This window comes from Megalops cyprinoides, chromosome 18 (genome assembly GCF_013368585.1).
Source record: "Megalops cyprinoides isolate fMegCyp1 chromosome 18, fMegCyp1.pri, whole genome shotgun sequence".
NCBI lineage: Eukaryota > Metazoa > Chordata > Actinopteri > Elopiformes > Megalopidae > Megalops > Megalops cyprinoides.
The window spans coordinates 24,078,859-24,093,647 of NC_050600.1; the positions used below are offsets into that span (position 1 = coordinate 24,078,859).

General features: G+C 41.0%; 1 long non-coding RNA gene across 1 annotated transcript; it reads left to right on the top strand.

The window, feature by feature from the left end:
• Nucleotides 1-1,552: 1,552 nt before the first annotated feature.
• Nucleotides 1,553-14,364, top strand: LOC118792907. Its single transcript, XR_005005637.1, has 3 exons — nt 1,553-1,614; nt 6,661-6,764; nt 14,306-14,364. It is a non-coding gene; the product is annotated as an uncharacterized LOC118792907 (long non-coding RNA).
• Nucleotides 14,365-14,789: the final 425 nt, after the last annotated feature.

The window sequence follows — 14,789 nt, forward strand, 5'->3', positions numbered from 1 at the left end:
AAGAACTAGGCCCCGTCTGGACACGGCCCAGAAGACGGGCCACAGGAACAAGACAAAGAAGAATTAAACCCCACAAAGGGGGGCCGTTGGCTCAGCACTACTATGATGGGCAACTATGACAAACTGCAGTAAATCCACATACAGTTCGCAAGCATTTGCCAGTAGATGTCAGCTAGGCCAAAGCAGGCAATCAGCTCTTATTTTCTAGCTGTATGACTCCTAAAAGAAAATATAAAACTAAAATGGGATGCATATGTTAAAAGGAGGCAAAAACATGCTGACACGCTGTAGGGGCATGTCAGGGGGAGAAGATACAATAAGCGAAGATGGCATTACTATGAGTCAGAGAAAAAGGATACAATAAGTGTAGACCGTAAACCAATAGGAGAAGTGAAGGGAGATAAGATACAATAAGCGTAGATTATGAACCAATAGGAGAAGTGAAGGCAGAAAAGATACAATAAGCGTAGACCATGAACCAATAGGAGAAGGTGGCATGACTATGGAACAGCAACATAGTGCACGAAGGTTCTGGGGTGACTTCCAGGGATGGCCAATGCTGAAGGCAGTGTTCCTTCTCCAAGGTCACCCACTGTCCTGTAATAGCCCCCAAGATCACCCCCCTAGCGGTGTCTTACAATGGCCTACATGCAATGTTTATGGCCTAGGGTAACCCCCAGCATTATTTAGGCATAGAATCACATCATATTACTTTTCAGTAGTAGTGCTTAATGCAAACAATATTTTCCACTATACAAAGTATAATAGAATACAGATTATTTTAGGCTAACATATTAGATTGTCTGGTTTCCTTATACACTTCCAGACCTCCACATGTACAGTAAAGATAAAATAAATAGCTAATGTAATATATCAATAACTTCAGTTAATATGTCAATAACTGTGGTTAAAATCAAAAGCTAACATCTGTTGGCAATGCTTATGGTGTTTGCTGGCAATAACTTATTTCCACCATGTAACAAGCTCAATCGTACCACGTCAAGCTCCGCTTTTCTCTGGGGGGGGGGGGGGGGGGGGGGGGGGGGGGGGGGGGGGGTGAAAGTGGCAATACTCATAATTTACATATGGGGTATACACTTTATCAAAAATTTTCCACCACAGTATCAACAGCTTCCGCCTTTGCAGGCATTACTGTGAATCCATTGGGGTGACTGTGAGGCTGTGCTGTTGGCTCCCAAGCTCTGAGCCAACAGCACATATAAAACATTAAATGCCAAATCATAACATAATTTTCCTGACCGGTAGCCAAAGTGTTTAAAATGATCACTGTCCTGATTAAAATAATTATTGGTTTTGGGAAATGTTTCGTTCCCTGTCTGGCAACATGACATCATGTCATGTCAGGGAAGTCGTAGGAATTGTGGAGATATGTAAGGTGGATTGAACATTAAAAAAAAAAAAAACTGGGTTTCACTTCCTCATTAAGAGTGGCTTTTCTTGGAAAAGGAGAGGCCATATTTGGTCAATTTCCTCCAAGTCCCACTATTTAATCGTGAGGCTGTCTGCCTCAGAGCCAATTCTACCGAACTCTGCTCAACAAAGAAGAGCAACCCGAGCTGTTAACTGTGACTCCCAGATCCTGAAATTCTGCAGGTTAGTGAACATTACATTGCTTTATATTATTATGACAACTACAGCATTCAGGTTAGTAAATGCACTTTTATGGGCATGCCGGTGTAAGGCTGCGAAACATAACCTATTACTGCCGATATCACGAAGTGCCAATAATCATCCTCAAGCATATTAATGCTTTTATAAAACGGATTAGTAGCAACTATTGGGCCATCAATTGCTACCTTACTAATTAATAAGTGGAAAGAAATGCGCCGGTAATTCAGTATTTACGGTTGTGCCACTACGTAGGAGCGGCTCTTCAGACATTTGCTGCATCATCTTCATGTTTGTGTGCGGGGAGACGACTTTTGTCTGTTTTTAGTACTTTACGTACCTGTAATGTTTTTACTGTGGTGCAATGTCTTGAAATGTTTCGAAGCTCAGTATCGCTAGTTTCGTTCTCATTCATGCCCTGTGATTGATTAGCTTTGGTGTTATGAGGGTGGGGTAACAGTGTTTGCGAGGAAGCCGTTGTGGCGTTAGAACTGAGTGTGTCACTGTTTTAGGATTATGCAGAGATGCTTCAAACAAGTGTCTGAGCATCAGCATTTTATAATGTAGCCTACACCCGATCGTCTCTAACACGTCAGGAACGGTTATGTTCAGTAATCCAAATCTGTATCAGTAGCCTACTGCTGTATTCTTTGAACTACTTCGTCCATAGGTAACGGTAGATAAGTGACATTAATAGTTAAGATACACTTACGATAGCCTACCTAGAATGCCTCTCACTTTTATATGAAAATATTCTACCAGCAGAGCTACAGTATTTGAAATACGAACCTATTTGAAGGCCATCTGTGGACTTAACGTTTTTTCTTTGATAAAGGAGCATTGCTCTGTTTCGCTGCTAGCCAACTGCACCGTTGCCGTTTTCATGTTCTCCCGTTTCCAGTAGCTCTGACGGCAGCCCTCTGCCGTGTGACAGCTTATTGACACAATTTCTTAGACTGGTAATGGTGTCAGAAGCATTTGTGCGCCAGATGCAATGATTTGTGTAAACTGTTAATGTTCCCGCTTTTTGCACATGTAGTAGTCTTAACCGATGTTTATGAAATCACTATCCAGAACTTTCTTTGCCGTTGTCCTCCGATGATGGAATGAACTTCCACGCTTCATCCGTACTACCGAGTCCCTCGCTGTCTTCAAGAAACATTGTGAAGACACAGCTCTTCCGATGCACTCGTATCTCTGGCAGCTAGCTTGTACCTTGCCCGACCAGCCTTTGAACCCTGGTCATGCTGTGCTTCGAATATTGTTGACTCCTTCTATGGCTTTTTACTTGTGCTGTACGCTACCTTACTTGTAAGTCGATTTGCCAAATGAATAATTGTAAATATAAATGCAATGTTTGGTATGGAGGACGAAAGTTGCCAAAATCAAAAATATTTAAAGAAATAAATAAATGAGTAGTATACTCATTTATTTATAGTATACATTTCATTATGCATGTCTCAAAAAAGAATATACTTTTGTTTTTACATTTCTTTATGCATTTCTTCTTTTTACATTTCTTCATGCATTTCCTCATCTTTTTACATTTCTTTAGCAATTCTTCCTCTTTTTACATTTCCTCATGCATGTCTTCGTCTTACATTTCCTCATGCGTTTCTTCGTATTTTTACATTTCTTCATGCATTGTTAAGGGGGATTCAGGGCTGATGTGATTCGGGATAGGTCTCGGGGTGGGTTGCTGTTGCGGTAAGTTACAGGATTTTATCTTTTTGTCTGTAAGAAAATTAAAATTATAGCAAGTAGCATTACACTGAAATCTGTGGGCCGTCAAAACGTAAGCCAGTGTAGCTAATGTTGTTATGATTGTAGAAAAATGTATATATAACTATCAGGGATTATTCAAAATGTACTTCTGTCTGTCCATAGTTTGGTAGTGCACTGGATATTTTACCAACTTTTGTGTTTAACAATATGCTGTAGGCTACAACATTGGAAGTGTTGTAAATATGACTGTAATCCCCTTAGTTTGGTGGGAAAAGACCGGAGTTTCCCCATTATAATCAATGGGAAGTGGACATGTTGCGGTGCGCTAGCCTCCGTTCTAGTGTCTGCAACTTCTGATTCTACGTCTCCAGTCTCTATATACGATCTCTTTTAGCTCCCCAATATACTTAGCCCCTAGCCATGTGTAGCTAACGTTAGCTAGCCAATTCTTCCACACACTCCCCGTTAACAGAGGTTGACCCTTTTGTTTTCAATAATTTGGAGGAAGTGGCCGAACACTGTCCGTATACCACACAAATAATGCTGGGGCAGTCGGGCGCCCTCCTCATATGCTTCCTGCGGAAACCCTGGAAAGTTTTTTGCTTGTGGCTTTGTCTCTCGGTGACATTGCAAGGCTTGGTGTTGGTGAGAGAGAACCGTCGGATGGCACCACTTCCTTCATTGGTTGTGACTGGCTGTCCTACAAAGTGGTTCAGGTTCAGGTTACTTTATTTGTACCCAGAGGTAGATTTGGTTTGCAGTAAAGAGTCCTAATTCATGTACACACATGTAGTAACAGACAGACACTTGTCATACATCATTCATCTTCACACTTGCTCTACAGGCAACAAAGACCATAACACATAAAACATAAAACATAACATAGAAAGTTCTCAGGGGTCCATTCTTTCCTAAGACATTTAAAAGTGTACTAAAAGACAATAAAACAGTCAATAAAAGAGTTCAATCAATTAAAATAAATAAATAAAATAAAACAGAAAAAAACAATTATACTATGAACAATTATACTATGACTTATTCTTCTGTGTAATGGCTGCTGGAACAAAACTGTTTTTGTATCGTTTTGTTCTACAACTTGGAACTAAAAACCTGCGACCAGAAGGAAGGAGCTGAAACTCTGTGTGTAGGGGGTGGGAGGCGTCACTTAAAACTGAGTTTGTTATTCGCTTTAGATGCCTGATATACAGGGCCTCCAGATTAGCTTGTGACTCACCAATCAGCCTGCTAGACCACTTAACTATTTGATTGAGTTTTTGTTTTTTAGAGAAAGGTTTCCAAACCATGACACCAGAGAAAAAGATAAAACTGATTCAATAAAAGCATGATAAAATAAGGTCATCATGGATTTGTCAATATGGAAACGATTCAATTTTCTCAGACAGAATAGGCGCTGGTGCCCCTTCTTATACACTGCTTCACAATTCACTTCAAAGGTCAGTTTAGAGTCAATAATTGTGCCTAGATATTTATAAGATTGCACACATTCAACAGTCTGACCTTTAATTGATGTGATCTCCTGTGCGTGGGCATTTTTCCTAAAATCAATGATCATGTCTTTTGTCTTAGATATATTCAACTGAAGGTAAGACTCCTCACAGCACTTGACAAAGTCATCGAGGACTGGACCATGGCCAGTTTCACTGTCATGAAGCTGACTGACACGTGGTGACTCTGACGTGATCATTATCACCTTCGCTCCAACCTGATTGTCGCTGTCTGCAGCTCCAGTGACCGGTGAAGTGATTGCACAATCTCTAGCGTGTCTTTGGAAGTCAAGTCAAGTTTATTTATTTATCAAGCACGTTTAAAAACAACAGCAGTTGACCAAAGTGCTGTACAATCAGAATAGCAAAAACCATAAGACAACACAATAAAAGAGAGAGACCAGTTAAAAAATAAAAAAGACAATAAATAAAAGCAATGAGACCATAGCAATAAAACAAAAGAAAAAGCAAATCTCATTCTGAGTTAAAAGCCAAGGAATAAAAATGTGTTTTAAGACAGGATATAAAAACAGGCAGTGTAGGGGGCAGCCTAACATGCAGAAGCAACTGAGGACATTCTAAAACTCTTAACGTGAAAAGGCTGAACGTGGCTTAATGTTCCAAAATATCGTCCAATGATCATGAAATTTCTCTCGGCCATGTCTTGTCTTCCACGTGTCAAAAGAATCAAAACCGAAATCCTATGAGTATGGACGCTATCTTAAATTAAGCGTTTTCCTTTTTCCCATTTTAAAGCAACTTTATGTATAACATATAGAACATAAGTGCAGTGACAAATACAATGTTGTACAAACGAAATAAGATTTCCTGTCCAAAACAGAAAATTAAGCGTTTTCCTCTCCATTGACGCCCATTAACAGGAGTAACAGGAAAATACGTCATCAATGCAGGACGTGGTGATTGTTTTGGTGACAGCGCGCCAACGCTCGAAAAAAAATGCTTTTCTAACATAAACAAATAAACAAATCTGGTGCTTGTCTGGCGACAGAGACTGACGTAATAACTGTAGGCGGGGCGACGTAGGCAGTAACAAAATCTGAGCACAAGTGGTCGGCTGGATACACGTGTTAGACACAGGTGTAAACGGGGATGTGTCTCGGCTGTCCACTTGTGATCCGATAGCCCAAGACGCATTTTAAAACCAAGTGTACACAGGGCCTATGATGCTAGGTAGCTGGGTTTACATTAAAATAATGTTTTCACTTTGTCTGCTACTCACTGTGATGGTGCAGTTCACTAAGCAAGCGATTTTCAATAATAGTGCATGGTTGTCAGGAAATAAAGACACTTCATCACAGTAAAAATAACTGATAAATGTGGTTCTACTTAAACAGTCACTAGAATCAAAGGTCCCCCCACCAGCATGCAATCCTACCCAGAGTAAAGGGAACTTACAGTTGCACAGATAAAGTACAAATGCAATTGCTCCCTCTAACACCCCTCCAGTTGTTCATCGCAGGGAAACAGGTAAGGGGGAAGCCACACCAGCTTTATAATGTCTAAATGCTCTGTCCGTATTGGCTGTACCACTGGTGGATGCTGAGGATAAGGCCAGTCAGAGGAGAAATGATGAACTGGGGGTTGTTCTAAGGAGTGTGGCAGTTACCTGTGTAGGTGCAAGTAAGGGAATAAGCAACAGGGGCAATTCTGGGAAAGTCTTCAGATTGAGATTTGGGGCTGTGTGTCCTTATTTCCACAGAGCACGAGCAAATTATGTGGCTCTTTAAAACAAATGCATATATTAAAATGTTTTCACTAGTTCTCTGCATTCTTTTCACAGAGGCCTTAGGGACAACTCTCATTGGTTGTGGATATCTAAGACTTTTGCTGGAACACCTCAGTGCTCAGAAGCTCAAATCACAGTGTCCCTTGCCAACTCTGGAGGTAATCAAATAGCTGTCAGCGTCACACAGCAAATAGTGATAACTTACAAGAACGTGGCCTATGTGGAGATTTAGACATAGGGCTAAGCTAGCATAGCACTACGAAAACCTTAGGTACTGAGGAAGCTGTGGGACTCAATAAGTAGCAGCATTTGGAAAAACCTCACAATGGGGCCAATTCAGACTTGAGATACACTGTGTATGTGTGCTTAAGAGCTTCGGCCGAGAGTTGCAAGCCTCTGTTACTAGTATGCGCAGAGTTTGCCCAAAATGAGGGTGTGTTTCTCGAAATAAGGGTGTGCTCATTATTTTTCAAATATTCTGACTTGTAAGTTGCTTTTCTCTCCATGACCCTTCTGCACAGGAAAAGGTTGTGCAACCGCAGTGGCCGTACTGTGTAACAGCAACATTGTTGGTGACTAGACAGGCAAAGACTAGTGAACATAAAAATAGGAAACAGAGTGTTTCCATTTCACATATATTGAATTTTACATTTGAATCAATTCGCCCAATTTCTTAAACCCACTTAATTAGTCTATAAATGAGATGCTGAATTTTTACAGATGCCTTGGTTCCAGAACTGCTTTATTTTCTCAAAAGTATCTGCTCAGCTTTCATGCCTAAAGTGAGTGTCTTGCGACTGCATTCTGCAATGAAGACTTTTGACAGGGAGGTGTGGTTTTCCGGAGCAATTTCTGTTTATCTACAGCGTGCAGCTTTGCACCACCCATTTTAAGGGAAATGCTGTTGCGTAAGATAAGTCTGAATGTGAAAAACACTTAGGTGAGGCGCACAAACACTGCTCTGCACTGGCCCCAATGTGAAGTCATCTGAACTACATCTATATTTATCTGTAAATATACATTTGGTTTAATCTGATGTGCATCACATGCATCATTGCTCCCTATTCAGTGTGGACAAAATAACAACAAAGTTAGTTAGTCACTGGCCATTCTTAAATGGGAAGTCTGCCTCAAACTGAAATATTATATATTGAACATGAGAAGACACTGTGTCGCTGCCTGAAAGAGCTCATGATTCATCACTATTAAACAAATTCAGTTACAGCTCAGCAAGTTTTATATACAGACCATTCTTCAAGAAGGAAAGCCTGCAGTTCTTTAAGAGATGAAAGAGATGGACATCTACATTCCAGAACTTTTCATAAAGGTTTAATTATGTTTATATCTAGTGATTTGGGAGACCACTCTTGAACCTTTGTTTAGCAGTGTGTATGTGTGTGTTGTCACCTTGGAATATAATACATCTTGAGAAAAAAATGTTTGCACCTGGTCGCCAGAATTGGCTGTGTATATATATATATATAAAAATCAGTGGCGGCTGGTGAGCTGTTCTGCCGAGTCCTTCACTATCTTCCAACACTTTGAGAATATGAAGACACATCTTTTCTGTGCTCACCTGAAACACTCACTGTTGGTTATCAGTCTAAAAGGTATCTTGTATGATTAGTGTTGTGTACTGAGTAAAGGTCACCACTGAAGCACTGTTTAACTTTAAGGGGAATGGTCAGGTTAACAGAAACGGCACTTAGCTTTTTGCATCTTGTGTAAAATGCAGACATTTGCGCTATTGCTGCACTTTGCCCACCATATAAGATGAGACACTTCTGTAGTGAAGGCCTTCTATCCCACAGAATGCACCCCCAAAGAAACTGGAGTGCAGACTGAGGAAAAGTCTTAATGCTTTGGTCATGCTGACCTGGGTGCTGATTGCTTATCCCAGGGGTGTCCAAACCTCTCCTGGAGGGCCACTTGTCCTGTATGTTTTTAGATCTCTCCTTGCTCCAACACAGCTGATTCAAATGATCGGTTCGTTTTCAGTAGCTTCAGGAGTTCGTAACGAATTGCCAATATTACGAAGTGCCAATAATCATCCTCAAGCATATTAATGCTTTTATAAAACGGATTAGTAGCAACTATTGGGCCATCAATTGCTACCTTACTAATTAATAGTGGAAAGAAATGCGCCGGTAATTCAGTATTTACGGTTGTGCCACTACGTAGGAGCGGCTCTTCAGACATTTGCTGCAGCATCTTCATGTTTGTGTGCGGGGAGACGACTTTTGTCTGTTAGTGGTGTTTTTAAGTACTTTACGTACCTGTAATGTTTTTACTGTGGTGCAATGTCTTGAAATGTTTCGAAGCTCAGTATCGCTAGTTTCGTTTCTCATTCATGCCCTGTGATTGAGTAGCTTTGGTGTTATGAGGGTGGGGTAAGTGTTTGCGAGGAAAGCCGTTGTGGCGTTAGAACTGAGTGTGTCACTGTTTTAGGATTATGCAGAGATGCTTCAAACAAGTGTCTGAGCATCAGCATTTATAATGTAGCCTACACCCGATCGTCTCTAACACGTCAGGAACGGTTATGTTCAGTAATCCAAATCTGTATCAGTAGCCTACTGCTGTATTCTTTGAACTACTTCGTCCATAGGTAACGGTAGATAAGTGACATTAATAGTTAAGATACACTTACGATAGCCTACCTAGAATGCCTCTCACTTTTATATGAAAATATTCTACCAGCAGAGCTACAGTATTTGAAATACGAACCTATTTGAAGGCAATCTGTGGACTTAACGTTTTTTTCTTTGATAAAGGAGCATTGCTCTGTTTCGCTGCTAGCCAACTGCACCGTTGCCGTTTTCATGTTCTCCCGTTTCCAGTAGCTCTGACGGCAGCCCTCTGCCGTGTGACAGCTTATTGACACAATTTCTTAGACTGGTAATGGTGTCAGAAGCATTTGTGCGCCAGATGCAATGATTTGTGTAAACTGTTAATGTTCCCGCTTTTTGCACATGTAGTAGTCTTAACCGATGTTTATGAAATCACTATCCAGAACTTTCTTTGCCGTTGTCCTCCGATGATGGAATGAACTTCCACGCTTCATCCGTACTACCGAGTCCCTCGCTGTCTTCAAGAAACATTGTGAAGACACAGCTCTTCCGATGCACTCGTATCTCTGGCAGCTAGCTTGTACCTTGCCCGACCAGCCTTTGAACCCTGGTCATGCTGTGCTTCGAATATTGTTGACTCCTTCTATGGCTTTTTACTTGTGCTGTACGCTACCTTACTTGTAAGTCGATTTGCCAAATGAATAATTGTAAATATAAATGCAATGTTTGGTATGGAGGACGAAAGTTGCCAAAATCAAAATATTTAAAGAAATAAATAAATGACTCGAAAAAGTATACATTTCATTATGCATGTGTTACGTGCTGCGCACTGGGCGTGTGGAGTCTGGGTCGCCTGCGTCTCGGTTTCTTCCCCCCCTCTCCTCTTCCGCTCTCTCCCCTGACGCAGGTATCCCGCGGCGCTGCGCCCCGCCTCCTCGTTTCCGGCTCGGCCAACCAGAAAACGGGGCGCCACGATTTAAAGATGCTGGATGCTTGGGGTGATCGTCTCGCTGTTTTCTTTTCTGATCCGTTGTGTTCATTTCTGTTACAAACTTGCCTATACCGTGCTTTGATATTGCATCGTGTAGTGACTTTGGTTGTGGATCTTGTCTCGGATTTGGTTGCATTTCGGTTGTCGTGGGAGGAGGACAGGTAAGCTGGGGGATCCCCGTGTGAGGGTTCGCCGTGTTAGGGTTAGGTTAGAGGCGGGTGCCGCTCCTGTGTATTTTTGGTTAAGTTAGTTAGAGTAGGTAGGTTTCGTTTGGCTCTGCCACCCCTTTTTGCTTTTGTATCTAGTTGGATTTGTATAGGTATGTAGGGTTGGTTTTGTTTTGTTTTGTTCTTTTCTTTGACACCGTCTGTTGTCCTCCCTCCCCCTTTTTGTTTGCCCTGTGAATGTTTGTCATTGTATATCGTCTTGTAAATATTGTAAATATATCGTGCTCCCATATATTGCTCCCATGTCCTGGTTGTTTCCTTTTGTGTTGCGTCCCATATACGTACCCCTGGACGCCATTACCCACCTGGGACGTAACAGCATGTCTCAAAAAGAATATACTTTTGTTTTTACATTTCTTCATGCATTTCCTCATCTTTTTACATTCCTTTTGCAATTCTTCCTCTTTTACATTTCTTCATGCATTGTTAAGGGGGATTCAGGGCTGATGTGATTCGGGATAGGTCTCGGGGTGGGTTGCTGTTGCGGTAAGTTACAGGATTTTATCTTTTTGTCTGTAAGAAAATTAAAATTATAGCAAGTAGCATTACACTGAAATCTGTGGGCCGTCAAAACGTAAGCCAGTGTAGCTAATGTTGTTATGATTGTAGAAAAATGTATATATAACTATCAGGGATTATTCAAAATGTACTTCTGTCTGTCATAGTTTGGTAGTGCACTGGATATTTTACCAACTTTTGTGTTTAACAATATGCTGTAGGCTACAACATTGGAAGTGTTGTAAATATGACTGTAATCCCCTTAGTTTGGTGGGAAAAGACAGGAGTTTCCCCATTATAATCAATGGGAAGTGGACATGTTGCGGTGCGCTAGCCTCCGTTCTAGTGTCTGCAACTTCTGATTCTACCTCTCCAGTCTCTATATACGATCTCTTTTAGCTCCCCAATGTACCTAGCCCCTAGCCATGTATAGCTAACGTTAGCTAGCCAATTCTTCCACACACTCCCCGTTAACAGAGGTTGGCCCTTTTGTTTTCAATAATTTGGAGGAAGTGGCCGAACACTGTCCGTATACCGCACAAATAATGCTGGGACAGTCGGGCGCCCTCCTCATATGCTTCCTGCGGAAACCCTGGAAAGTTTTTTGCTTGTGGCTTTGTCTCTCGGTGACATTGCAAGGCTTGGTGTTGGTGAGAGAGAACCGTCGGATGGCGACGTATGGCATAAGGCAACCAAGTTGCACCCATAATGGATATAAGGATAAAAATCAAGGTGTGATTTTACTTGACACAATTCGGCAATGAAGTTAATGGAACTGTGTATAGATGAATGTCCTAAAAGAATTTACAGTCATAAAGTAGCTTGAACTTTAATGGTTACTGAACTGTGTATGAACATCGAGATATATACGGATCGACCCAGCGCTTGCCAGTCAGTGATAATGAGTGCAGACGGTCTTGTAGCGAAGGGGAACATTGTAGAAATGTTAGTGCTATTATTGTCACTTAAAATGATGCTTGCTAGCTTCCCGGGCAGCTATATTGATTTCAGTAGGATTCGTTATAAAGCTATACATATAATTGTTATTTTAATTCCTGTGAGCTGCATATAAAGCTGTTACATAAAATTACACGTTATTCGCTCACTACAAGTGAAATCATTTTTTTTCATAACCCGCACTTCCTCTGATATTAGCTAGTTCAGGCCACACGGATTCACAAATCATTGCCAGCTAGTATTAGCTTCCTACCTCAGGCATTATTGTTATAAGTGGATTGAAAATATGACTGTAAACCCATTTGTTTGGCAGAAAGAGCCAGGAATATTCCCTTTGGGGTCAATGGAAAATGGACGCGGTGTGGTGCACTGGACGCCATGGTTTCTGCAACTTCGGGAAAGGGAAGCAGTTACGTTCTTTCCATATCTTAGAGTTCAGTGCTGTGAATTTGTTTATTTATTTAACGTTTATGCAACAACGAGCGTAATGACATACCGAGAAAAGTATCCCCAGGATACCCCGCCCTAGTCCAGACTGAGGGTATTCTTTTCAGCTAGATCAGCTAAGCGCCTCAATTCTCCAGCGATCTCCTGACTGGAGGTAGCCATTTCTGTAGTGAGCCTGGCCACCGGTGTGGGAGCAACTAAGGCAGGTATAAATGGTAAATGGACTGCATTTATATAGCGCTTTTCTACTCATTTGAGTACTCAAAGCACTTTACAGTTATATGCCTCACATCTACCTACCAGTGGCAGAGGCTGCTATACAGGCTTACCAACTGGCCACTGGGAGCTGTTGGGGGTTCAGTGTCTTGCTCAAGGACACTTCAACACTCTGCCAGGATGAGCCAGATTCAAACCAGGGACCTTCCAATCCCCAGTTGACTGCTCTACCTCCTGAGCCACTGTCGCCCCCATATATAGTCTATCATGTATTCTGATGTCAATCCCATTTGCATAATGAGGATGAAATGCATGAAGAAATGTAAAAAGACGAAGAAATGCACGAGGAAATGTAAAAAGAAATGCATGAAGACGTAAAAAGACGAAGAAATGCATAAAGAAATGTATATTCTTTTTTGAGTCATTTATTTATTTTTGATTTTGGGCAGCTTTCGTCCTCCATAGTTTGGATCACACAGAGGTAAATCACGGTTGCGTATCTACTGCCCCTGACAATTGTCCAGCCCCACAATTGTTCACACCCCAGTGAAGAAAGCGACACACTGTCAGTAGTTACCTGCAGCCTCCTAACTGAGTTGATTCCTTAAATTCATAAACGTTGAGGAGGTGAAAGTGAATCGCTAGATGAGTAGTCGAAAGTAGCAAATGTTCAGTATTTACAGTAGGCCTACCAGTCAAAAGTTTGGACACACCTTCATACAGTTTTCTTCATTTTTTCTATTTTCCACATTTTAGAATAATAGTAAATATATCAAACTATGAAATAGCACAAATGGATTTATGCAGTGACCAAAAAGTGTTAAATACATCTATCTTTTATATTATAGATTATTCAAATTAGCCAAATATGTATGGAATTGGTGCTCTGTTCAGCTGCTACTATCTTTATTTCGCCAGCCACCGGCATTGTGTATATCGGTGAAGGACAGTTTGTTACGGATTGTGGATTAATATTGTAACAAACTCACTGACACTTAAACTAAGATAGATAAATAAAGGCGAAAAAAATGAAGTTCACAAATTGTTCAATTCATCAAATTGAAAAGCGTGCTGTCAGCCAACTGTATACATATCTCTCTTCAAATTCAAAAAAGCTTTATTGGTATGACCATATGTATGCGAACAAGAGGAAAATTAATCGAAAATATATACATAGATACAGAAACGGACATACATATATTTATTTACCTTAATACAGTAGCTGGACAGATGCTTCCTGCCCATTGTCTCTCAGGCTGTGGCGCTCAGATACGTATTGTGCTGCTAAAGGTTTCCCTCTCCCTGAACAATTTATAATTTTTCTTCACCTTTCCATTGTTTAAATGCACCTCACCTGTCCCACAGTGACTACATTGCTAGGTGAAATTGTAATTCTTTCTCTCTCTCATTTCACATTTTACTTAAGTTGAATTTAAATTTGCTTTACTGGCATGAGTTACGTTATCTAAATATATGCAAAGCACATAATTTGCGCATATACATTTTTACAAAAGTACATACGTACTCTCCTTTTCTCAAATAGGCTATTTCACAAAGCAAGATTACTTACATGGCTTCTTGAAGTATGAAACGACTGAACAAAGCTTAGAACAATTCCTTTAAGAGATTTATTTATATTTATTTAAAGAAAATGGAGGACAGGGTCTTGCGCTGGGACACTGTTGACTAGGAGGAGAGCACCATAAAAAGCAGAAAAAATTAAATGAGACTTGGGGCTGTAGTTAGTATGGGCAGCTCCACTGTCACTCACTCATCTTATTCTCGCCGTCTCCCAGGAAGCTGCTGCTGCACCATCCTGCTTGCCTCTCCAGCAGCCTGTGGACCTGCCGACAGGTAAGCTTTCTGAGCCATCATGCTGACACTCTTTTGTTGTCACATTTATGAGTCACACATGGGTTTGTTCACTCTCCTGTCAACAGTAGACAAATAAGAAGCCTGACCCAATGTATCATCGTCATCTTCCAGATCTATGTTTGAGTCCACTTTTTCTTTAATGAGATGGAGAGGAGGAGGTCGGGGTTAAAGTGGGTGGGATTTTAGGGTGGGAGAGAAGCTGGTCTCTTTCCCACGTGGTTGATAAACTAACACTTGACAAGAAGAGACCATTCATTGTGGAGGTAAAAATAGCTGTCTCCTCCACACAAAACAACAGTTACATTACAGTTCTGTCATTTAGCAGATACTGTCATCAAAACTGACTGAGCAGGAGGGACCCAGATGCAAAGACCACACACCAAAATACAGAAGGGTTTCAATACA